General features: G+C 36.4%; 1 pseudogene; it reads left to right on the forward strand.

Moving 5' to 3' along the window:
- The window catches only part of LOC132226726 (14-3-3 protein theta-like), a 62,788-nt pseudogene extending 35,316 nt beyond the window's left edge, over nt 1-27,472 (forward strand).
- Nucleotides 27,473-27,738: the final 266 nt, after the last annotated feature.

Consider the following 27,738-nt stretch of genomic DNA (forward strand, 5'->3'; position numbering starts at 1 on the left):
GCTATCTAGTGAACTATACTTTGTTTTCAACATTGAAAATCTAAAAATAAATACATCAGAATACTAATTTTTATGTTTATATGTATTGAAAATACTGCTGTTTTTACTTAAAATTTCTCGTGTGCTATTTTTTCAATTTACTATTTATCAATAGAAATAAAAATAAAAATAGTATTTTTTTCTCATACCATATAAAAACCATGATTGAAACTAATTATAAGTAGGCATATATTTGTGTCTAGAGAAAATTTATATGTGCAGATGATTCCAAACACTATATTTCCTGCTCTAGCTTCTAGTTCAAATTCTAGACTGATATCAATAAGTATTTCCTTGATGCCTCAATAAGACAAATATTTCAAAACTGAAAAAGCCAAAACAGAAACCTTGATTCTGCTATCATTTATATTGCATGTCCACCAGTTTCTTAATTTTGCAAAAGGCAACATTAGCATCAAATTATTCAAGGAAACAGTAGCACAAAATCTTCAAGCTTAATATAATTTTGTTTTCCTTGATTCTTCTCTTTTTCCAACCACAGTCTCCAAAATTTATTTCATCAGAAAATCCCATTTATATTACCTCCAAAGGAATATGGCCTCTGCACATATCCTTATGTATGTCTTACTACCGTCCTAGTAAAAACCATTGGCAACTTTCACTGAGATTTCAATAATAATAATAATTAGAAGGAGGAGGAGGAGGAGGAGGAAGAGGAGGAGAGGAGGAGGAAGAGGAGGAGGATAAAAGGAAGGAAGCAGGAAGAAAGGATGAAAGGAAGGAAGGAAAAAAAGAAGGAAGGAAAGATTCACTCTTCCTAGCTAATGAAAGGCTTATGTGTTCACATGTATCTCATCACTTTTCATTTTATCTACATGTTAAATCCATAATACAATTTTAGATTTTTAAACATGATAAGCTCTTAGCCACTTAAAAGGTTTTGAAATAGGAATTCTGATTTCCTGGAATATTCTTTCTGCTCTTTCTATGCTTTATTCCTTAACCTTGAAATTTCTTCCTAAATATCATACTTTTGCCCATCCAATTAAGAAAAAAAGTCACTATAACATCACTAATTCTCTATACAACACTTAGCACTGTTTCCCATATGTCACACAGGCACAGTTTGTATCTCCCTATTAGCAGAAGCTCTTTAAGACCCAAGAGCTTAATTGCAGTGAGTACCACTGAAGCTTGCTAATTTAGACAGGGACGGAAAAGGAATGTTTATTCGATAAATATTTGTTGTATAAGTGAATGAATGAATAAGATTGGAAATTAATCATTCTAATACCTTCAAATTTTATGTCATTTTGATAATGACTAATGTCATTATAAAGTTTCAATTCAAGCCAGTCATACGTACAATATAATTTTTTCATTGGGAAACTGGAAAAATGTTCTAATTTAAAAAAATATCATAATAGTTTTAATATTAATGGATTATTCTTAAAATATTTTATTGCATTCATGTAAATTAAGGAAACCAAATTATATGCTTATAAATATAGTATATAAAATATCTTAATATTTGCCTGAATATTCTTATTACTAGTATCTTAAAACCACAGTTAATTTCAAAATTCCAATTGTTTCCGTATTTTTCTCAGTTAACATTCAATGAGTGCTCTTTTATATTACATGACATCCCACTAGTACATATCTTGCTTTTTTAAGAGTTCTATGCTTTCTCCTAAATAGATTTGCTGGGCTGGAAATAAGCATAAAATAGGTAATATCATGCAACTATTGCAAAATAAAACAGAGTGGCAACCTCACTCAGAATAGATAGATTTAAATAGTGACAAAGAAATTCAAAAGAGTAGGAAATATCAGAATAATCTAGTGCACTACAATCAGGAATTGACCAAAATGTTTTCTTCTAGAAGATATTTTAAGCAATAAATGTTATTTTCATATGATTAACTGTGCTTATCATCTAAGTAAAGCTTAACATATTAAATTTTGTTTCCCTAATCTCTATATACCTTAGCTCTTTTCTATCAGAGCAATGTTAATAACTTGTATTTCATAATATAAAGATGATGGGCTTTGAGAAGTCATTTTTACAAAGTGCACTCAATCTTTATTGATAAAAGATACATTAGTTCTAAAGATTATCAGCAATTAAAGAACAATTAAGAGGAATGTTCTAACTGTTTTAAATGAAGCATTTCTGGTAACTATCACAAAGAAAATTATTTCATAAGACATGGTGAAAGTATTAAAATATCAATCTTAATGCTGTGAGAAGGCAACAGTGTGCATTTTTTTAAAAATGACATTAATGCTTTTAGTCATTTTTGACCTATCTTCATAGACTTTCATAGCTGTTCTATCTGTAGGTGTTATTGCCCAATTGTTATAAAGATGTTTTATTGCCATGAAGTGCTTAAAATGTAAGCTAGATGGTGCTAAAGAACACAATTCTATTTATTTTGCAATCATATTTAAATCATAATGGTTGCTTCTAAGAATGAATGAAAAGCTTGCGATCCATTACAATGACCTGCAATTGGCATTGCACTTTGAATTAAATATAAAAGTTTACAAAAAAGTCTGATTCAATAATGGGGTATTATTGAAAATTAGTACATATTCATAAGCTTATATTGAAGTATAACATAAAACCATCACAAAGTACTCATTACCATTTAGGGCAAGGATATGCCAATTTCTACAACAGATATGCCATTAACTATACTTTTTTAAAAAATATATTTTATTGATTTTTTACAGAGAGGAAGGGAGAGAGATAGAGAGTCAGAAACATCGATGAGAGAGAAACATCGATCAGCCGCCTCCCGCACATCCCCCACCGGGGATGTGTCCGCAACCCAGGTATATGCCCTTGACCGGAATCGAACCTGGGACCCTTCAGTCCGCAGGCCGACGCTCTATCCACTGAGCCAAACCGGTTTCGGCTATACTTTTAATAAATCTGTGTTAAATCAATATTTTAATTCTTCTTGGAAACTTTTTTTCCCCTTTCATATAATTTAAAAATCAAGTTGTGGGTTTATATTGATAAACTACAACATGGATATGCCAAATGTTTACTTAGACAGTATCAATAACTCATCTTGATATTGCTATTAATCCCACCTGTTCTTATTTCTAAAGGAAAAACTGTTTCTATTAAAAATAAGTCACTTTGCCCTAGGCAGCTTGGCTCAGTGGATAGAGCGTCAGCCTGTGGACTGAAGGGTTGTGGGTTTGATTTCAGTCAAGGGCATATGCCTGGGTTGCGGGCTCAATCCCCAGTGGGGGGGGCATGCGGGAGGCAGCGGATCAATGATTCTCTCTCATCATTGATGTTTCTATCTCTTTCTCCGTCTCCCTTCCTCTCTGAAATCAATAAAAATATATTAAAAAATTACTTTTTTTCTCAAATTAAAGGAGTCTCTTTGGACTGAATCAACCTCCCTGGGGCTGCCTCAGAAGCATCACTTGCTGGTTTGAACACTTTGCTCCAGTCTGAGAAGGGTTCTAAAAGGTAACTGACTGCTTGGGCGTCAACGTCAGCTTCCTGGGACTCACAGTCTTTATTCCCAAAAAGCAATTGTGTGACAACACTTTTTTTTTCTATTTCTATTTTAGCCATTTTTATAGGTGCATAGTGATATCTCATTGAGGTCTTAATTTTCATTTCCATAATGGCTAATGATGATAAATATATTTTCAATGAATATTGGTTTTTTACTTGAGACATTAGCATGGTACCTTCCACATTGTACATGTTGTATACATATCTATAAAAATAAATGACAAATCTCAATCGATGAATAAGGTATATTATCTTATACTCCCAAAATCATCCATGGGTGTGTTAGACACAAATTTGAAGGTGTCCTTGGCTCAGAAATAAAACAAAATCTTTTTACTGAATACCATAAAATAAGAGTCAATTATCAGCATCAGGGAGGATAAGACTATGTGCCATTTTTCAGATTAGTGATGTTTTTATGTGCATTTTGTATGGATATAGGTTGTGATAATGGAGAAAATGAAATGAGTATTGCTAAGAGAGTCGCTTAAAATGTAGTCAGGAGGCTTTTAAGGAAGCGGGGCCCATGCAGCTCATGCACATCTTGTGCCTCCGTGCCCAAAGCTGCTATTAAGTTGCTAAGCCTACGGCTAAACTCAGCTCAAAACATCCTGGAGCCATAAACATCCTGGAATAACAACTGCTACATGCGCACACATGGACTTTACTTCCTTCCTTATAGTTTTTGCTCACCTTATTTGCATATTGGAATTAACCAATCACTGTTACCCTAACCAGCAATCCTCATTTGCATGAAAGAATTACCTTTTGTGGTTTTGGCCTTTATAAACCCTGCCTTTCTTTGTTCTTTCCAAATTTCAGTTTGAGTTACTACCTACGTATACATATCTCAGATTCTCAGATTGCAATACTTTGCTCAATACATTTATTTTTTCTTTATTACAGCCTAAATCTTTCTTTCTTTCTTTCTTTCTTTCTTTCTTTCTTTCTTTCTTTCTTTCTTTCTTTCTTTCTTTCTTTCTTTCTTTCTTTCTTTCTTTCTATCTTTTTTGTTGTTGTTAACAGTTGATAGTACATAATATCTTAAAGGATGTTACAGCTGTGTTTGGGAAAAACAGACTGATGTAAGGAAGTGAGGGGAAAAAAAATTCTCTAAGTTTAACCCAAATTTTACAATAGCAAATGTGGACTCTACTTTCTCATGATTTTTGTGTGAAAGATATTTAAAATTAAGTTAAAAATCTGCTTACTGGAGATAATTCTTGATTAAAAATTGCATAGAGCATTTTGACAGTAGTTAAACAACAATAGAGTGTAATAATTAAAAATCAAGAGAAAAAGAATAAACTCAAGGACAAACAGATTTTTGAGTTTCAGTGAAATTTTAACATGACAAAACAAACTCTTATTTAACATACAGTATGGTTATTAAATACGCCTACCCACAAATATCATATTTGAGGCTGTCTTCATGCTTATTTTGATTTCGTTTCATTCAATACAGTTGTAGGAAGTTTTCATAAGTAGAAGTTTGTGGTTGCTTTCTGCAGCTTCCTTCTCAACCCTGTACATGAAGGAACAGATGAATAAACTGACAACATTTCTTATTCTGTTTGAAAGGTAACCAGAGCTTTTTGCAGGAGCCAGAATGTGAATGAAACACACACATACACATATAAAGTGAATTGTAAAGTGCAAGAAATTGAGAGCAGATGGATCAGTTCTGCTAGTGAGACCATAACAAAATCATCTTCTCAGAGTTGAGGCTGTTGTTTGTTCATTCAAAGCATGCATCAGAGACCATCCCAGAAGTTTAAAATCAAATATACAGATTAAGCTGGGTGAAATGTTAATCATGTAGAGCAAAACGAAAGGATTTAAGTTTCACACAGCAGTATGCACCATATGCATGTTAAATATTAGAATACAAAAATCCATCTAGTTAATTGAAAAATAGATATTGAATAAATTTTACATTAAGGAACATATTAGAGTGATGTCCCCCAAATGCTTGATTTACTTAATGAGAAGCTGTTTAGCAAGATGAACTCTTACAATGGAGTTAATGTTATTAGAGATCAGTTCCATATCATAATTTTCCTTTTATATCTTCTGCCTATAAAGACATCTTTAAGAAGAACTAACAATGGTGATAGAATTGATCTGCATTAATCTTTCTAAAACTTTAAGAACATTATTCTTAATTCTGAAACAATCTACAATTCTCATATATAGTTTTAATAATATAATTTCTTCTAAGATACTGAATGCTACAATTAGAAACATAACCATGTTCTAAAGTGCCATCAAACAGATCCAAGTACCTTTAAGTAATGAAAATCTAATTTGGTAATGCAATAATAAATCAGAAAACCATAGATCATATTCATTACTTGCTATTTAATTTAGGACCAAGTAGTGAAAAGCAGAAAGATAGAGCTCCCTACATATTATTTAAATAAGTTGAGACTAGTAAGTGTACTTCATGTAACAGAAAATTTAATTTAAGATTCTCCCTCCACCTTTAGGGCATTTTCTTACTAGATAATGGAAGAGAATTTGGCAACATTATAAATAAGAGTTCACCTAATTGCATTTCATCCCAACTGCATTCAATAAATACCTTTAAGTAGCTTTAAAATTTCTTAGCAAATTTTTAATAGGTTGAAATGTGTGAGAAAGCAGCGCTTTGATTAAATTTTGTTCCCTTTCCCTAAACCTGCAATTTTATTAACCTAGTGGAGGGACTCCATATCATTTTCATATGAAAAACATTAAATGTTTAATTGGCTGCCAGACTTATAAACATACATTGTATTGTTCACAAAATGAACACTTTCATTTCATTTGCACACTTACCCTCCTGAAACAATCATGCTAAACATATTATTTAGAAGTGTCCTTAAAACTCACATAGTAGGCAGGGTTCTAATATGACCACAAGATGTCTTCCCCTTGGTGTACATGTCCTGTGTATGTCCTTCCTATTGAGTGGAGCTGGGGCCTGTGAGTAAATAGCAGACCTTTTGTTTTGTCTAAAACATCTATGGAGACTTCTGGTCCACACCAACCCATCTACCTAACCCCATGTGCCATTACCAGCAAGGCTCCTGTGGCAAGGTGGGTTATTATTGGCATTACAACCACAATGAAATAATGGGACCAATAGAACATGATAGCATTTTTATATGTTAATGCAGTAAACCAAAAGTATAAACAAACATATGGGCTATGTGATCCCAGGGAGATTTTCTAAGTGTGGATGTTTTGGACAGGGTCAAATATCCATGGGCATTTTAAACATGACCAAATTTTAAGGACTTTTAGCATGGACCAAATGTCTCCATGGACATTTTGAAAGGCATCAAATATTCTGTAGGACCTATAAATAAAATGGCATAACACTCTGTTGCTTAAATTACATGATGTGGTGCCATGGCTGGTGTGGCTCAATTGGTTGAGCATTGTCCCATGCACTGGAAGTTCACCAGTTTGATTCCCCATCAGGGCACATGCCTGGGTTTCAGGCTCGATCCCCTGTAGGGAGCATGTAGGAGACAGCAATGTTTCTGTCTCTCATCTATGTTGTTCTCTCTCTCTCTCCCTCTCCCTTCCTCTCTTTCTAAAAATCAATAAAAACATATTTTAAAAATTACCTTATATGGCAAAGGTAAGTGGTTTTTGCAGATGTAATGAAGATCTCTCATCAGTTGATGTTGAGTTAAGCAACGGAAAGATTATCCTTGATTGTGGTTGTGGGATAGTCAGGTGAGCCCTGTAAGAGAGGCACTAAAAGACAAGAAGCCGCAGTAGGCACACTTCTTCACCTTGAAACAGAAAACTGCCATGTTGTGAAGAGGGCCATGTAAATCAAAGGTTTACAATAACCCATGAACTTAGAAGAGAACCTTGAGCATTCTCTTGTAAGAGACTGTGGAGACTGCAGCCATTGCTGCCATATGGCTGGACTCTGGGGAGGACTTTGAGCCCAGGATCCAGTGAAGCAATATCCAAGTCTGCCTTACTGAACCGGGGTCTTGTTAACAGTCACAAAAATCAATGCTTTATTACATAATAAAGAGACAACAACTCTTTCTTTAAAACAAAGATATATTAATAGACAAAAGCATTCATAACTGAGGCACTTAATAGGATATTCCAGGAATAGATAAAAGTTGATGAGAATATAAAGACTCAAGGACATGTTGAGAACACTAAATAAAATAGAAAGAGACATTTACAAGTAATTTTTTTTTCTGGAATTTAAACTGCATTCACGTCGATACTCTTACATAGAATAAGAGTCAGAAATCTGGAACATGAGCAAACATGATTTTTCAGTTTAGTGGTCTGTATAGATTTACTCTAAATTTCTTCTAGAGTATGTGAAAATCCTTAAATATAAACCCCAACTTTATTTTTTGAGTAGATACAGAAATCATGAAATACACAGAAGTACATTCTACTCTTAGAAGTGAAAAAATTGAAAGCATTCAGTCACTCATGCATTTGTAAATTGCCTCTAACTAAATACTTATATATTTGACTGAATGAGTGTAAAAAAGAATTTTAAAAACCAGTAGAAAGAAACTCACAATATAAAAACAGTGAACTGCTGCTTGATGAAGTGGTACTTTGCTCATCAGTTGAAGCGTTATTCTTATTTTTAAGTTTCAAATTCTACTTCTATTCTTTCTACTTATTCAGAGATTAATATATTTTGCCTCATTGAAGAAACATTACCAGATACTATTTGATTTTATGCGATTAAAATAGCATGAGAATATTCTAAATTTTATTTTAAAAACAAAACATTTTCTATTTGTGATTACTCTATATTCTCAGATCTGAATTTGAGCCTACTTATAGGGGCTAGAAATGAAAGGCAAAAGGAAAAAAGAAAATTTTGCATCACGTTTCAAATGTTATTTTATTGCACTTTATAGCCAGTATAACATTATAATATACTAGGAGCCCAGCGCACAAATTTGTGCATCTTGAAAGAAACTGTGGGCTGTGAGGCTGCAGTGGGCACAGGGGTGGGTCTCAGCCCATCCTCTAAGCTTCTGCCTTGCCCCTTCTGCCTTGGCCCTCAGTCCCCTCTCTGCCAGCAACCCCACTCCTGCCGCCACTCCTCCCACATGCTGATGGTGCCAGCCATGTGCTGAAGGCACCGGCCCCACTCATACCGCTGAGGGCGCAGAGCTATTGGTGCTGCCACCAGTAGCAGTTGCAAGCGATGGCTGCTGCCCTGATCACCCCTCAGGAACAGGGGAGGTGGTGAAGCCCTCAGGGGTGATCGGGGCCAGCAGCTGCAGCTCATACCCGCTGATGGCACTAAGTGATCAGGACTGGTGCTGGGCGCCAGTAATGGGTGTGAGCAGCAGCTCTGGCGCCAAGAGTGGGTGCAAGCAGGGCCGGCGCTGGCAGTGAATGAAAAATGGTGGCTCTGGTGCTGGCAGCAGGTGCAAGCGGGGCCGGCACTGACAGCAGGTGTGAGTGCTGGGCAGGAGCACAACACATGGAAGCAAAGAAATTTCAGTAACCACCAGAGGCTCGCCTTGATGACAATGACTGGTGCCCCACCTTGGTCTGGTGCCCTGACTCTCCTGCTCCACTACCCTGCCACTGCCAATGCCCACCATGTTTCGTGCACACCCCCTGGTGGTCAGCACATGACCTAGCGACTGTTTGTACAGTTGTTCAGTTGTTCCCCTGTTTGCTCTATTTGCATATTAGTGCTTTATATCCTATATAATAAAGAGGTGATATGCAAATTGACCATCACTCCAACACACAGGATGGCCACCCCCATGTGGTCAAAGATGGCGGCCCCAAGTGGACACAAGATGGCTGCCACAAGATGGCCAGCAGGGGAGGGCAGTTGTGGACGATCAGGCCAGAAGGGGAGAGCAGTTGGGAGGGAGCAGGACTGAAAGGAAGGGTAGTTGGGCGCAATCAAGCCTGCAGGGGAGGGCAGTTAGGGGTGACTAGGCTGGCAAGGGAGGGCAGTTAGGGGCAACTGGGCCTGCAGGGGAGGACAGTTGGGGGCAACCAGGCTTGCAAGGGAGGGCAGTTAGGGGCAATCTGGCCAGCAGGAGAGCAGTTAGGCATTGATCCAACTGGCAGGGGAGTGGTTAGGGGGTGATCAGGCTGGCAGGCAAGCGGTTGGGAGCCAGCAGTCCTGGATTTTGAAAGGGATGTCCGACTGTCCTCAATGGGTAGTTGGACATCCCTCGAGGGGTCTCTGATTAGAGAGGTTGCAGACTGGGCTGAAGTACACACCCCCCTTGCATGAATTTCATGCACCAGGCCTCTAGTATATAGATGAGGGGGGAAATTCAAAAACAAACTGAAGACAGAACAGTTAGCAAAAACAGGCTGACCTGGGAGGAAATTCCACGTTTGAATGAAAAGGAGCATACTTGATAATAGGATGCCCAGGATGGCACTACCTCTAGAGCAGCAGCTGAAGGGGCAGTTTTATTGGGCTACGTCAGTTCAACATGATTGCATCAAAATGAATATGAAGCATTCCTCACCACTTAGAACACATGAAGGTTTCTCTCTTTTCTTAGAAGTCTGAGAAAAAATTGGTGAAGACAAAGTCACTTGGCCCTGGACTAATAGCAACTTTATGAAGCTCCTCCTCTTTTAGTTCCTGCCTCAATGGCCTCCTTACATTGTTTCCTAATGGGGTATAGTGTAGACCAGCCATGGGCAAACTACGGCCCGTGGGCCGGATCCGGCCCGTTTGAAATGAATAAAACTATTGAAAAAAAAGACCGTACCCTTTTATGTAATGATGTTTACTTTGAATTTATATTAGTTCACACAAACACTCCATCCATGCTTTTGTTCTGGCCCTCCCATCCAGTTTAAGAACCCATTGTGGCCCTCGAGTCAAAAAGTTTGCCCAACCCTGGTGTAGACCCTTCACCTAATTAATTCCTAATTTTCAAATCTCAGTAAAACATTCATTTCCTTGGGGAATTTTTCTCTGTAAACTGCAACAAGGACTGGTTCATCAGTTTCATAATTTAAGTGCCTCTCCTTTATAAGCTTACAATATATAACTTAAATTTATTTGTGTGATAGTTTGATGGCTGCCTGTGTCTCCTACTATCCTACAACTCCTATGACATGATCTTGCATATAGTATAAGTGCTAAATTACTATGTCTTATATTTCTGTGCCATTGTAATCTTTACCAATATGGAAAGATGTAATACATCTGTACTTGCAAACAAAATTAAGAATATTTTAAATCACCGTTGAAGTGGGGAATATATACAATACTTCTAGACTATAATAGGGAAGACTTAAAAATAACGGGTTATTACTTTAGGATAGAATCTATTTGCTTTGCTATGTATGGAGTTTCCCTATTTGAGCTCATCTGCTTTGGGGACAGCATGGAGAAAGGCAGATGGGTGAGTTAATGGGAAATAAGCTTTCTCTAACAGATGCACCATAAAAGTACAAAGACCTGGAATTCGTATTGTTCTTTCTTAGGCTATATTAAAATAACCATAATGCAATATTATCTCAACTTTCTATACTTTTCTACTTATATAAAACCATAATCATAAATAAATAACTATTCTGAAAAGCAACATATAAACAACTATTTTACCTTCTTGTCCTATAGGTGTGTTGGGGAGCACAGGAGACTTGGTTGGGAAGTTGTAAGGAGGACATTCTGAGAAAAGGGAAGTGTGCAGAAGGCCGCCTGCCCTGTTTATTAGAATTCCAACTTAGGGGAGTGTAGAAGGTGACACCCTTAATTATTCCTTGACCTTTCCAAACAAGTCTGTGAAAGAGCAGACCTCCGAGTGTTTACTGAAATCCTTATGCTTAATCTTTGGGTGTCCTTGCTTAAAGGAGACTACAAACACACATGTCCTCCCAAGATTAATTAGCCTACTGATTGTATCTAAAAGATACACTTTATCTCAAACTGCTGTTACAATAAAAGCCTAATGAGGCAGGTGATAATGGCTGTATAGTTCCTTTAGCCAGGCAGTCCCTTAGCACTCTTTTTCACAGCAAATGTTGTGTCAGAGTAATCATTCACTCATCAGTCAGAGTCTGCTGGTCAGCCCTGGCATAGGTGTAGTTTTAAAAGATTTTTTTTTTTTTTTTGCCATGTATGTGTATTGGTGTTTGCAGGAGCAAATTTTAAAATCAGAGATTTTCCAAAGGTACAATTTTGAGGACACTGAATATCCAATTCAAATTTTACTTAGTTCTATAGGTTAATATTGAAGAAAATCAGGACAGTTTACGTAAGCAAAGGCATCGTTTTTTATAAACTAAGAGCCTAGCACAAATTCATGCACCTTGAAAGGAACTGTAGGCCATGAGGCTATGGTGGGCACAGGGGCAGGTCTCAGCTCATCCTCTGCACCCCTGTCCAGCCCCTCCCACCGTGGCCCCCAGTCCCCTGTCTGCCAGCAGCCCACTCCCCCTGCCGCCACTCCCATGCACTGACAAAGCCGGACCTGCTCACACCTGCTGACAATGCTGAGCAATTGGGGTTGGTGCCAGCACCAGGTGTTAGTGGGGCCAGTGCCATCAGCAGGTGTGAGTGGCGGCTGCTGCCCTGATTGCCCCTCAGAAGTAGAGGGAAGTGGAGAAGCCTTCATGGGCCATTGCGGCTAAAAACTGCTGCTCATACCTGCTGACAGCGCCAAGAGATTGGGACCGGTGTTGGGCACCAGCAGCAGGTGTGAGCAGCGGTTCCGGTGCCAGCTGCGTGTGCAAGTGGGGCCAGCACCAGCAGTGGTTGCAAGTGGCGGCTCTGACACCAGCAGCAGGTATGAGGCAATCACCGGCAGTGGGTGCAGGAAGCGGCTGCTGGCCTCAATCACCCCTCAGGAGCAGGGGGAGGTAGAGCAGCCCTGAAGGGTGGTCAGGCTTCGTAGCTGCCACTCGTACCCACTGGCAGTGCGAGTGCCAGGTGGGACCATGGTGCACGGGAGCAAAGAATTTTCAGTAACCACCAGAGGCTCACCCCAAGGATAGCATCCAGCACCCCACCTTGGCCTGGTGCCCCCACTCACTTGCTCCACCACCTCGCCACAGCTGATAACCGCCATATTCCGCACTCTACTTCCTGCTGCCAATGCCTGCCATGTCCCATGCGCGCCCCCTGGTGGTCAGCGCACGTCATAGTAACCAGTTGTTCAGTTCGGTTGTTCTGCCATTTGGTCTATTTGCATATTAGGGTTTTATATATGTAGATAGTAACTACCTATAAAACAGGACCTCTTAAACCATTACAATCCCTGTTCATTTACACAGAACCACCTCCTACCCTTTTGAAGAAACCTGCATCAATGCCAGAGTGCACCCTGTAAGCAAGTAAACGACCAGTCATCAAAATCTTAAGTGTTTCATATTTCCAATTGTCCTGAAATTTTTCATCAGCTGTAGGGAACTCTAGAGCTCAAAATCAATTCATTAGTTCAAAACTAATAGAGAATTCTTTGGGTCTGCTTCATGTAAACCTAGACTCACCAGAGAAGTGGGCATATTTCCTTGGTTACAGTGTCAGAGAGCAAGTGTCACTCATGTTTAGTAGTTTGAATAACCTGTGTAAAATCTCAGGGTATCATAGTGCTAATTTAAATTGACTAATGCAGTGATGGCAAACCTATGAACTCATTTTTTTGGTTGATTTTTCTTTGTTAAATGGCATGTAAATATATAAAATAAATATCAAAAATATAAATCTTTGTTTTACTATGGTTGCAAATATCAAGAAATTCCTATATGTGACACGGCACCAGAGTTAAGTTAGGGTTTTTCAAAATGCTGACACGCTGAGCTCAATAGGTTCGCCATCACTGGACTAATGTCTGAAAGGAATCTATTATTTTGATCACTGAGTGTTCATAATAAATTTTTTAAACCTAAACATTCTGTAGCATACATTAGAATAGGTTAGAAAATGCTAAGAAATGCAAAACTTATGAGCATTCTTAAATTTATTTTTAACATGAGTAATAAATTGCAAATTTTAGAAATCCTTCACCAAGATCTTCAAAGCCAAACAAAAAGGACAGCCTGTTTAGTTTAGTGAATGGCTTCCACCTACTTAAAAATGCAGCAATTCAAAATATTTTTATTTATTGAAAAAATACTTCACCTGATCACCATAATTAACAGATGCTGGTAATAAGAACATATGATTCTTTCATTGTACCTAAAATTAAACTTTAAAATGCTACCATTTGTTTCAATTTTTCCTATAAAAATCAATTTCTAGCTTTTATAACTCAACAGTTTATAAAACATCGTTATGTTTCATTATCATTTTAGAAAAAAGATCTTTTCAATGTCTTCTTCATCGGTCTCACATTGAACAATCACAGAGCAAAATGATAGACTTGAAATAAATAGGAAACAATTTCAAATTATCCTTTTTAATCCTGGCTGTTTACCTAACTTTAATATCATTACATTAAATGTAATGAAAATCAATCATTCTATATTATGGCTGTGTTGTCAAAGATGATAAAAACTTAAGAAAATCAATTTAGCTTTTGTGCCATTTGATCTGATACCTGTTTCTTATGAGTGCTGAGCAAGTGAAGAAAGGTCTTTGGAAACCACTTTAGTAGCAACAATGATAATTAAAATTTAACATGATTCCAAGCAACTTGTTTTATAATCAGATCTTTTGTAGGTTGAAAAGAAAAATCCCTTTATATTATTTAAATCATTTATCGCATCATACTGCAGATGTATTTCTTAAAATACATCTACATACTACACACTACAATGTACTACATACTACAATGAGATATCACCTCACACCTGTCAGGACGGCTACAGACATTAATCAATAAACAACTGCTGGAGAGAATGTGGAGGAAAAAGGAACCCTAGTACAGATATATTTGTGCAAATGTTTTCTCCCAATGTGACTTATCTTTTCATGCTTTTTAAAAAAATATATTTTTATTGGTTTCAGAGAGGAAGAGAGAGAGGGAGAGGAATACAAACATCAATGATGAGGGAGAATCATTGATTGGCTGCCTCCTGCACGTTCCCCACTGGGAATCTAGCCCGCAATCAGGCATGTGCCCCTGACTGGAATCCAACCTGGGACCCTTCAGTCCGCAGGCTGACGATCTATCTATTCAGCCAAACCAGCTAGGATTACCTTTTCATTCTTAACAGTATCTTTCATGGAGCTAAATTTTTAAATTGTAATTACATATGGTTTATCAATTGTTTCTTTCGTAAATCATGCTTTCAATGTTATATCCAAAAAGTCATCACCAACTTAAGAGAATACAGATTTTCTCATATGTTATCTCCTAAGAGATAACATGTTGTCTGTTTGCATCTGATTCTGTGATACATTTTGAGTTAATTTTATGAAGGGTATAAAGGCTTTGTCTAGATTAATTTTAAAAAAATATTTTTTTGCATATGAATGTCTTGTTTCAGCACCATTTGCTAGAATGACTATATTTCTTCTGTTGTATTGCCTTTGCTCCTTTGTAAAAAATCAATTAACTGCCCTGCCTGGTTTGCTTCAGTGGATGGAGCATCAACCTGCGGACTGAAGGGTCCCGGGTTCAATTCCAGTCAAGGGCACATGCCCAGGTTGGGGGTTCGATCCCCAGAAGGGGGCATGCGGAAGGCAGCTGATGAATGATTCTCTCTTATCATTTATGTTTCTAACTCTCTCTCTCTCCCTCTCCCTTCCTCTCTGAAAGCAGTAAAAATATATTTAAAAAAATCATTAACTACATTTATGTGTATCTATTTCTAGACAGAAAATTATTTTATTCATGAACAATATTAGCAATGCAATATTGTCTTGATTATTGTAGCTTTATCATAAGTACTAAAGTAGGGTAAAATCAGTTCTCCAATTTTGTTCTTCTGTAATATTGTGTTGGCTAATTGGAGTTTTTTATCTTTCCATGAAACTTTAGATATAAGTGTGTCAATATTCACAAAATAATCTGCTATAGTTTTGAATGGAATTGTTTTAAATATATAGATCAAGTTGGGAAATCTGTTATCTTAACAATGTTGAGTCTTCCTATTCATGAACATAGCATATCTCTCCATTTATGTAGTTTTTTATTCTTTCATCAGATTTTTATAGTTTTCCTCTTATATATAATTTTTAAAGAAATATATATATTTCTTAAAAAGTGTTTCATATTTGGAGTGCTAATGTAAATGATATTATTGTATTTTCAATTTTAAATTCCACTAGTTTATTACTAATATATAGGAAAATGATTTATTTTTGTATATAAACCTGCTATTCTTCACATGTGCTATAGATGTTTATAAGTTTCAGGAGTTTTTAAATCAATTCTCTTGAATTTTCTAGACAGAAAATTATTTCATTCATGAACAAAAACATTTTATTTCTTCTTTTTCATTCAATATACATTTTATTTCATGTTCTAGTCTTGCTGGTTTAGCTAGGACTTCCAGTATAATGGTGAGAGGTAATGTTCTTGCTTTGTTTCGGATCTTATTCAGAAAGCATTGATTTACACTCTATTAAGTATGATTTTAACTGTACATTTTTGTAGATATTTCTTAGGTGAAGAAGTTTCCCTGGTTTATGAAGAATTTCATCAATAGTGTTGGATTTTGTCAAATATTTTTTCTGCATCTATTGATATGATCATGTGATTTTTATTCAATTACCTGTTGATGTGATGAATTACATTGATTTTTAAATGTTAAACCAGCCTTGAATACCTGGAATAATTTCAAAATATTGTGGGTAAATAATTATTTTTATACAATATTTACTTTAATTTGCTAGTATTTTATTGAGGATTTTTACCTCAAACTTCATGAAAGAAATCGATCTGTAGTTTTCTTTTCTTGTTGTATATCTGTCCAGTTTTGGAATAAAATAATGTGGCCTCTTAGAGTGACTCAGGTACATTCCCATTGCTTTAATCTTCTGAAATAATTGCAGAAAACTGATAAATTTATTTCTTAAATTACTCATTGGGCCTAGTGCTTTCTTCCTTTCTTCTCTTCTTGCAAGCATCTGGGCAGACTGCCTTCTAGAGAGCTGGCTCATTTAACCTGGGTAATCAAATCTGTGGACATATAATACCATGTATTCATAGTATATTTATTATTCTTTTAATGGCCGGAAGATTGAGAGTTATGTCCTCTCATCTTTTATTTTAGTAATTTTTCCTTCTCTCTCTCTTTTTTTTCCTTAGCTAGCTTGGCTAGAGATATATTGATTTTATTTATTGTTTCAAAGAACCAACTTTTGGTTTTGTTAATTTTCTCTATTGATTTCTTATTTTCATGTTTATTAATTTCTGCTGTGATATTATTTATTTTCTTCTTAATACTTTGCATATATTTTTTTCTTTTAATGTGTATATGAAGTGAAAGTCTAGATGTTTGATTTTCCATATTCTTTTCTAACATATGCATTCAATAGATGCTTCTATATATGCATTTCTAATATATATGCATCTTTTCTAATATATACATTTAATTGAATCCACAAATTTTGTTAAGAAGTGTTTTCACTTAGTTCAAAACATTTTGTAATTTGTCTTGATACTTTTTTTACATGTATTATTTAAAACTCTTATTTAATCCTCAAGGATACGGGGGTGTTACAGTTATCTTTTGGTTATGATTGTCTAGTTTATTTTCATAATGTTCTGAGAGTAGATTTCTGTTCTTTTAAACTTGTTAAGGCATGTTATATGGCCCAGAATGTGATCTATCTTGGTGAATGTTTCATGTGAGCTTGAGAAAAATATGTAATCTGCTGTTGATGGATGAAGTAGTTTGCAGATGGTAATATATCCAGATGATTAAATAATTAAAACATTAACTGTATTTTTTTCTCACTGAGAAGCCCAGATCTTAATCAATTAATCTTTTTAAAAAATAAAAACATGAAACAAAATAAAACCAAGGTAAATTACATTTAAGAACTGATTATTAATTTCACTTTTAATTTTCTGTTAAATTGTTGATATTATATTTTAGAGAAATATGTTAACAATCTATCTCTACATTTTATCAAAGAAAAAATGATATTGCTAGAAAGCTACAAACCTGTAATGTATTTTTCTAACTTCTAATAAAAATATAGTCTATCTTAATTACAATTGCACATTTAATTTTTTTAAATATATTTTATTGATTTTTCACCGAGAAGAAGGAAGAGGGATAGTTAGAAACATCAATGAGAGAGAAACATCGAACAGCTGCCTCCTGCACACCCCCCACTGGGGATGTGCCCGCAACCAAGATACATGCCCCTGACCGGAATCGAACCCAGGCCCCCTGAGTCCACAGGCTGACGTTCTATCCACTGAGCCAAACCGGTTAGGGCGCACATTTAATTTTTTAATTTTATCAAATTTGAGGTAGGAAGATGGCTTGCTGAATTAGCAGATATCCTAAATATTTACACATTATGGACTGCAATATATTGTACATTATCAAAAATCAAATTTATCAATATCATTTTTGATCATATCAGAAAACTCAAGTAGTGAGAAGCTTGAAAGCTCTCATTTTCTTACTGAAAGCAAAACTGCGGTTGTTCTTTATAAAGTGACTGTTTCACCTTGTTCATTTTAACAAAATGTCTGCCAAATACACAGGACTGGATAATCATAGATTTTCTGTCAACTTATTTTTCAAATACAAATGTCTGACCATTGGAAGAAAAAACATGTTTGAACTTGTAACGTAAACTATGTCTTATGTACTTTTCCTAGGAAACACTATCATAATTTGTTATGAAGCAAACATATACTTCCTCACAAAATATCCTAATAAAGAGGGAATATGCTAATTGACCCTCACGCCATCCCAAAGATGGTGGCACCCACAGCCAATAAGGAGGGAATATGCTAATTGAATCCCCCGCCCTTAAAGATGGTGGTGCCCACAGCCAATAAGGAGGGGATATACTAATTGACCTGTCCTCAAAGATGGTGGCACCCACAGCCACAAGATGGTGGGGCCTAGTCCCCTCAGTCTGCCAGGCACGCAGGCCCGCCCAAGGCTCAGGTAACCAGGGTCGGTTGAGGCTTGCACTGCTGACAGTGGCAGCAGCAGAGGTGTGATGGGGCGTCGCCTTCTCCTGATCACTGGGTCGCCTCCTGCCCCTGTGGGCTCCTGGACTGTGAGAGGGGACAGGCCGGGCTGAGGGACTCCCCCCTCCAGTGCATGAATTTTCATGCGCTGGTCCTCTAGTTTTAAAATAAAAAAATACTCAAAATTTTATATTAAGGAAATTAACAACAAATGTGCATTCAATCTGAAGATTTAAAAATAATATTTGTCTCTGCTTCAAAATAACATTAAGTGATATATTTATTTTAAGCTGTCTATATATAATAGACTCTCTCTATATATATGTATCCTCTATTGTTAGCCATGAAAAAAGTATCTGCTACTGCTTTTGCATATCCAGGGAAATATCAACACAATAAAAAAGGCAAGTAATTCTTAGTATCATAAAAAGTTTTGATTTTATGACCACCTGGTAGAAAGTCTCAGGGTCCATGAGATATAAAGTTTAAGATCTATAATAAAAGTGTAGCTTTGCAATTTCTCAGATTTACAGAAATTATTCTCATTTCTTCTGAACAAAATCATTTCTAACATATTTATGTTTTATATGTTAACATAAACTATAGCTTTGTGATCCTAAGCAATAGTAAATTTTTGGTCTAGCAAGTGCTTATCCATTCATACACAGAAGATAATCTGAGACTTATTGTGAACAACTTATATCATTACATTAATAATTGTAGATAGAATCAAAATATACTTACAAAAATATCAATGATTAAACCTGAAGTAAAAATTAAAAAAATTGAAATATTCCTGTAAACATTGAAAATTGGAATAAAAAATATAAAATACATTTTTAAAGGAAATGCCAACCACATTGTTTTAATGATGAGTTCTTTTAAATACATTGTAAGGAATCCATTTCAGTTTTACACAAACTCTGAAAAAAGGAACATAGAGTGTAAAAGATTTAAATAAAAATCATATATTAAATATTAATATTTAATCAACAGAGAATCCTGAATATCAATTATTAAAATTTATCTCTCAAATTACTGAGGTGATTGTATCTAAAATGGACTTAATAAAGAGTACTTTCATAGAAAAATATTTATCACATACACCTTCACACACAAATATATACAATCAACAATATAGTAGAAGCATTCAAAGCCAATGCCAACATTTTTGTTATTTGCTTTGCAATAGTCTGTGTGGTGTAGAAAAAGAAGAGTCACTCAGCTGTCTCTTCAAGGAAGAACGTGTCATGATTGCCCAACAGCCCTTTCAAGAATTGCTTGCTCCATTGGAGAGCAACCTTGTAATGCCACCTTGCAATGCCCTTCACCAGCGCAGGGCCTGGTCCTCCCTGCCTCCTTGACATTGGCCTGCCAGGATGCATGTTCCTGCCACCCCTTCCAAGTGCACCCATCTTGGCACCCCTGGATGACTGGCCCCACTGCCTTGACGTGGGGCCTCGGCCCTGCCACCATGATACAATGCCCCCAGACTCAGACCAGCCATCCTGAGCCATTGAGACCCTGGACAAAGAGCCCTTCTACCCTGCTACCAGCCCTATATTGATCACCTGACATCCCTAAGTTGTTTAAGAACACTTATAACCATTATCTTGTATTCTTTATCTGACAAATTGCTTGCCTCCATTTCCTTTACTTTCTTTTCTGGTGATTCCTCCATTTCTTTAATTTGGGGGTTGTTTCTCTGTCTCCCACTTTGCAGTCCTGTAGTCTGCAGCACCAGTGTGTGGGGGCAGGTATGTGCATCTGGTGGTGATGGTTTGTGCTGCATCACAGTCGTGAGTTCAACCTTCTGGTGGCACCAGTTCTGGTGCGCTGGGTTGTTGTGGCAAGTTCATCCATGTGTCTGTGGTGTCAGGTCACAGTGGGATCTGGTGTTCCAGGAGTATAGCGTGAGACATGCCTGATGGAGGAGGCAGGTCCATGTGTCTAGGGCAGTGGTTCTCAACCTTCTGGCCTTTTAAATACAGTTCCTCATATTGTGACCCAACCACAAAATTATTTTTGTTGCTAATTCATAACTGTAATGTTGCTACTGTTATGAATCATAATGTAGATATCTTATATGCAGGATGGTTTTAGGCAACCCCTGTGAAAGGGTCGTTCGACTTCCAAAGGGGTCGCGACCCACATGTTTAGAACCGCTGGTCTAGGGGGTGTTTATCCAAAAGAAGAAGCCTAATAGCCAAAGAAGAAGGGATCACAATGCTGGATATCAAGCTACACTACAAAGAGACTGCAATCAAAACAGTATGGTACTGGCACAAGAACAGGGATATATATCAATGGAACAGAACAGAGAACCCAGAAATCAACCACACCATTATGCACAATTAGCATTTGACAAAGGACACAAGATCATACAATGGAGTAAAGACAGTCTTTTCTGTAAATGGTGTTGAGAAAACTGGACAGGTACATGCAAAAAAATATTAAAAAAAATGAAACTAGATGACCAACTTGCACCATACACAAGAATAAACTCAAAATGGATAAAAGACTTAAATGTAAGCTGTGAAACCATAAAAATCCTTGAAGAAAACATAGGCACCAAAATATCAGACATTTCATGTAGCAGAATTTTCACTGATACAATGCTTAAGGCAAGAGAAACAAAATAAAAAAAATAATAAATGGGACTTCATCAGAATAAAAAAAGCTTCTGCACAGCAAAAGAAAGCTTCATCAAAATGAAAAGGAAAGCTACTATGGGAGAACATACTTACCAATGATATATCTGATAAGGAGTTAATTTCTAAAATATATAAAGTACTCATAAAACTCAACAAAATACATACAATTCAGTTAAAAAATGGATGGAGGATCTAAATAGACACTTCTCCAAAGAAGACATGAAAATTGCTAAGAGACATATGAAAAATTGCTCAGTTTCCCTAATCATCAGAGAGATCCAAATTAAAATGATACAGAGGCACCACCTCATACCTGCCACATTAGCTACCATCAATAAATCAACAAACGAGTTCTGGCAAGGATGTGGAGAAAAGAAGACCCTAGTACACTGCTGGTAGAGGTGCAGACTGGTGCAGCCACTATGGAAAACAGTATGGAGTTTCCTTAAAACATTAAAAATTGAACTGCTATTTGACCCAGTTATCCCACTTCTTGGGATATATCCTAAGAAGCTTGAAACACCAATCAGAAAGAATATATGCACCCTTATGTTCATAGAAGTGTTACAGTCAAGATATGGAAATAATCTAAGTGCCCATCAGTAGGTAAGTGGTATAAAAAAGTTGTGGTACATTAACACAACAGAATACTATGCACCTGTAAAAATGAAGGATCTCTTACCCATTGAAACAAAATGAAAGGACTTGAAGAGTATTATGCTAAGCAAAATAAGCCAGTCAGCAAAATACAAATATTGTGTGATCTCACTTACATGTTGAATCTAATGAACACAATAAATTGACAAATACAATAAGGCCAGAGACATGGAAGAATGGAAACAGACTGACGATTCCTAGAGGGAAGGTGGGCGGGGCAGGAAGAGATAACATATATGTAGACCCCGTATATGTAAAACCCAGGACACAGACAATAATGTGGTGAAGGCCTGGGGAGGGGGCAGGAGTGGGGAGGAAGTTGTCAATGAGGGCGGGTGGGTGGTCAGGAAAAGAAGGAGGGAATATATGTAAAACTTTCAACAATAAAGATAAAATTTAAAAAGGTATATATTGAGACAGATGTCAAATAGGGTAAACTTTCAATTAAGAATAAGGTTTTGTGACAGAGGGATAGTCTTATTAGAAGCTGTGTTAGAAAGATGATATTAGCATTGGGAAAAAACTCAATTGCAAGGTACATAGTTTATAAGATTTCTTCTGGAGAAAAAGTGCAGTAATTTTCTTATAGAAGAAGTAAAATGTTAAATATTAAGAGTTCTTTCAGAGACTATCCTTTTGATTATATTTAAGAAACCTCAACTAGTATTAGGTAGAAGTAAACTCTACAAATATATTCTTTTTTAAATTACATTATTGAGATGAAATGTACAGTCATCACATATTTGTATTTCACACTATTATCTCCAATACAATTCCTCATCTTAAAGTAAATGTATATTGAATAAATTATATTTATTGTACTAATATACATTAAACAAATGTAATTTATGCTGTAATTTTAAATATGTTTTGAACTATGTAATATTGGTTTTTACAATATTATCTTTAGGTTTCTAAAGGCACTTCATTAAAAATTAAACTATCTGGTGCTTTTTAAATTTGCCTTATAAATAAATATATCAGGAGAAATTTAGCAGCTCCTAGGAAAAGCAAATTTTTTAGTAAATACCCTGAATTATAGTAGTGTAATATGCACTAAAATCTTCTATATTACCTATATATCTATGCCAAAAAAATATGGAAGTTTTACACAAAATTTTGAAGGGCATATATTTCATGCAAAAAAATATGGCATGTAAGAATAAGTACCTATTACAATATTTAAAATTATATTTTTATATTCCAAATATAATATTCTTCACTTTATTTCATGGCTAAATAAACAGGAAGCTGTTGGGATAAGAATGGTGAAAAGTTGAAAAATCTGGGATTGCCTATCAAATATTGTCATATATATGCTTAACAATAAAATAAAGATGTTATTCATGAAAATTGTCATTTTATAAAAAAGATATTTCCCAATTTTCCTTGTGAAAAAGTATATTCCCACAAAACCTGTACATTTTTGGCCTATTTCCTGATATTTAAATTTTTCATTGTTATTTTAATAAATTATTTTATAAGCTCCAAAATAATCTCAGTATTTCCAGAAATGAACAATATGCAAATATAATAAATGTCAGCTACAAAAATATATATGCAACACCCACTTAATTCTTTAAGTTACTGCACCCCTTTTAAATCTGTGCACTATTGTTTAGAGCTTGCTCATTCAGTTTGATTTTTTTTTTCAGGTTGCCACAACTGAAAATAAATGATGACTTTTTTTATTCTTTGTGATGTTAAGAAAAAAAATGTAACTATGTAAATATAAAATATGCATGTACGTAATCAGAAAGTGATTCTAATTAGCATCTTCTTACTAATAACAATAAAGATTTTGTTATTGCTCAATAACATAATTTATCCTAACACAATTATTTTAAAAACTAGTATACAGCTACAAGTAATCATTATAAATATGACTATACAGGCAAATCCCACTTTGGATACACAATATATTTTTTGTCAGATTTTTTTATAAAATAAAAACATGAAATAAATACAACATTTGGGGTTACAAAAATAAAAATTCACAATCTGATGATTATTTTAATTGTTAAAATACCATTTTTTACTCATAGTATTTACTATCTAGAGAAAAATAAGAGGCAGATGCAAGTTAGCACACATAAAATATCTTCACTGCTAGCAGATGTGTACTTCAACCCAAACATCTGTTTAATCTTTTTACTTGGGTGCTTATTCATGTGTGTGAGTATATAATTTATATTAATTTATAAAATAATCTTAATAAATGTTAAATATTTTAAAATTAATTGAGGCTTTAGAGAAATTGTGTGACATTTTGAATGAATTTTGTATAATGAAAAAGTTTGTCTCAAAAATTATCAAGATGTTCATATGCCTTTGAGATGTTAGGAGTATTTTGAATATATGTACAGTCCACTCTTTCTGGAAAATATTAATAGCATTTGTGGGGAGCCATGGATTTAGTTTGATAAGAAATTTTAATGCTTTTTAGTAACCCTTTTCTGTGAATTCTTCTTAAAAATAACAATGAATCACAATAATTTTGTACTTCCTTTGAATCCGAACTAATAGAGCTTTTTAAAATTAATTTTGTTAAAATCAAGCTAAATTATTTTTTAAAATTAGCTGTTTTTAGGATGAAAATACTTATGCCATATCATATGTTTAATAAACTTCAAAATTTTCTGTAAATTCAACATTAATCAATGAAAGATAATACTTTAAATGATATTTCTTTAAAATTTCATGATTTTAGTGTCTAAAAACAATTATTAATCTCATTAAAACATTATTCCCATTAACATTATTAAAGTTTTCTCATTTATTGTCTGTCACCTCTGCAACCTCTCTTTTCCACCTACAACAGATACCTTCAGAATGTGAATTCCTCCCTAACTGGTTTGGCTCAGTGGATAGAATGTCAGCCTGTGGACTGAAGGGTCACAGGTTCGATTCTCGTCAAGGGCATATACCTTGGTTGCGAGCACATCCCCAGTAGGAGGTGTGCAGGAGGCTGATCAATATTTCTCTCTCATCAATGTTTCTAACTCTCTATCCCTCTCCCTTCTTCTCTGTAAAAAATCAATAAAAATATATATTAAAAAAAGAATATGAATTCCTTGATGATTACAATATACATGTTACAAATGAACAATTTTTGATTCACCTGTAATTTATTCTAAGACCAATGTTGCATTATTAAGTACTAAAGGTCTGGTGCACAGATTCTTGCTCAGGTGGGGTCCCTCAGCCTGGCCTGCGTTCTCTCACAATCTGGGACCCCTCGGAGGCAAGAGAGGCTCCAGCCTCCACAGCTGGGCTCGCCTGCCATGAGCTGGGATTCTGGCTGAGCGACGCTCCTGTTGTGGGAGCGCACTGATCACCAGAGGGCAGCTCCTGCATTGAGCATCTGCCCTCTGGTGGTCAGTATGTGTCATAGCAACCGGAAAGGTTAACGGGTTGTAACATCTCTTAGGCTTTCATAGACATAGATTCCAAACTTCTACCATATTACCCTGGCTATTTAGTGAGCAATTGATTTTCTCCTTAAATGGTAATTGTCTTTATATGGTTCTCCACTCCTCCCTGAACACATGGGAAAAATTACTCTTGTGTTCATGTGGAACATATGACTTAGGTCTGAATCTTTTCCTCATATTTGAGGGCCTCCTAAAGATTCATTTCAATAGTGATAATTGCCTCATAGTATTTTACTTCCCTGACCCTTTCTCACTCCTCACTTCTCACTGACTCATTCTCAGCAATTCCCATTCCATTTATAGGTCCTTGAAGGAAACAGCTGGCGCCACATGGTTTGGGGGCCATGGCATTGTTAGGGTCCATCTGGAGAGAGAACTTCATCTGAGTTCCTGGGGTACTTTATTTTCCTGGCCCTCATCCTTCCTTAGAGTATTTTGCCTTATCTATTTTCTCATTTAACTTGCTTTCTTCTAAATTCCTGTTTACTGAAGGAGATAATTAGCTCTGGGTGATTATGATAATTTTGTCTTCACTCTCCAGTTATCTTCCCAATAGACATGCAGAAAAATGCTTAGTAAAGTGGTATCCCATGCCTCTTGGAGAAACACAAGCTTTATGCACAGCTTCTGTTATTAGGATGTTTTAGATTTGTGCATGTATCCCCAGCATTTCTGCTTAACCTAACCATCTGCTTTACTCCAAATTAGAAGTAAAAGAAATTTCAGGATTTCTGTCTGATTATTATTTTTTTACTTTCACCTAATTTCCACAGAATTCTATGAAAGGGGAGAGTGATCAGGATTTAGAGCTAAGAGATTTCTCTTTGCCTTTCCTTGTTTACCAAACCCACTGAATAAAGTAGGCAATGATACGCATTTTCATATGTATTGCTGGGATTACAGTGACATATATACTATATATATAAATATAGTTATAGATATAAATATAGATGAAGATAGATAACTGTAGATGTAGATAGGTAAAGAGACATAGAGAGATTTAAATCAGTTACATTTTTATTTTTTACCTTTTCAATTTTTATTTATTTTATTTATTTATTTAATTCAGAGAGGAAGGGGGAGAGAGAGAGAGAGAGAGAGAGAGAGAGAGAGAGAGAGAGAGAGAAACACCAATGATGAGAGAGAATCACCCATCAGCTGGTTCCTTCACACTCCACACTGTGGGTGGAGCCTGCAACCTGGGCATGTGCCCTTGACCAGAATCGAGGGACCCTTCCGTCTGCAGCCTGACACTCTATCCACTAAGCCAAACAAGCTAAAACTCTTTTTCAATTTTTAGCAGTAAGGAGTAGGTCTTATTTTGTGTGGCTTTTACTCTGTCAACATAAGCCAAAATTTTGTATGGAATTTGGATTTAAAGAATTTTTATTTAACTGGAGTAAAATCTCGTGTTTTCTTTGTACTATGTGAATTGTTTTCCGTTCTGTGTGTTAATACACAGGGACTTGACTCGCGCCTCCACGTGGAGAAGAGAAAGCCCGCCGCATGCCTCCTCCATCCTGGCCAGTGCTTCCCCATGGAGAAGACGGAGCTGACCCCGAAGGGGAAGCTGGCCACCTGGCTGAGCAGGCCCAGGCCTGGCCACTGGCACGAAGGCCGTGAGGGAGCAGGTGCGAGCTGTCCCACGAGAAGCGCAACCTGCCCTGGGTGGCCTACAAGAGCAGGGACAGGGACGCAGGTCCGCCTGAAGGGTCACCTGGAGCATCCAGCAGAAAACTGACATCTCTGAGAAGAGGTGGGAGCTGATTAAGGACTACTGCAGCTGGTGAAGGACTACTGGGAGAAAGTGGAGTCTGAACTGAGGTCCATCTGCAAGCACCATGGAAGATGAAAGAGATAATTTCCAAGGAGCTTACTTTGATGTAAGCAAGAAAGAGATGCAGCTCACACACCCAATATGCCTAGGTGCGCTCTTAACTTTCCTGCATTTTACTATGAGACCCTTAATAACCCCACTCTTGCCTGCACACTGGCTCAAACCGCGTTTCATGAGGCATCGGACACTCCTACAAAGACAGCACCTTCCACACGCAGGTGCTTAGGGACAGCCTCACATCCTGGATATCTGACCGTGCAGGAGAAGAATGTGCTGTGGCCGAAGGGGCAGAAAACTAACTGCATACAGGGTATCCTCCTCCCTCCCCCCAGAAACCGTTGTACACATCTCCATTCCTTATTCCATTTGGATTTCCTCAAGCAAAGAAACCCATTCATGTGGATTCAATCAACTGTTTCTCTCCTTCTCACACTGCAGCGGTGGGGGAGCTCCAGTCCTTGATCTGTGTTTGTCCGGGCCTTCCTGGTGTGCAGTTACTGCTGTAGAAGAGTGGTGATAGCCTCATAAACATAAGTAACTTCCGAACACTTACCGAGAGGACTGA

The sequence above is a fragment of the Myotis daubentonii genome, chromosome 2 (genome assembly GCF_963259705.1).
Source record: "Myotis daubentonii chromosome 2, mMyoDau2.1, whole genome shotgun sequence".
Taxonomy (NCBI): Eukaryota; Metazoa; Chordata; class Mammalia; order Chiroptera; family Vespertilionidae; genus Myotis; species Myotis daubentonii.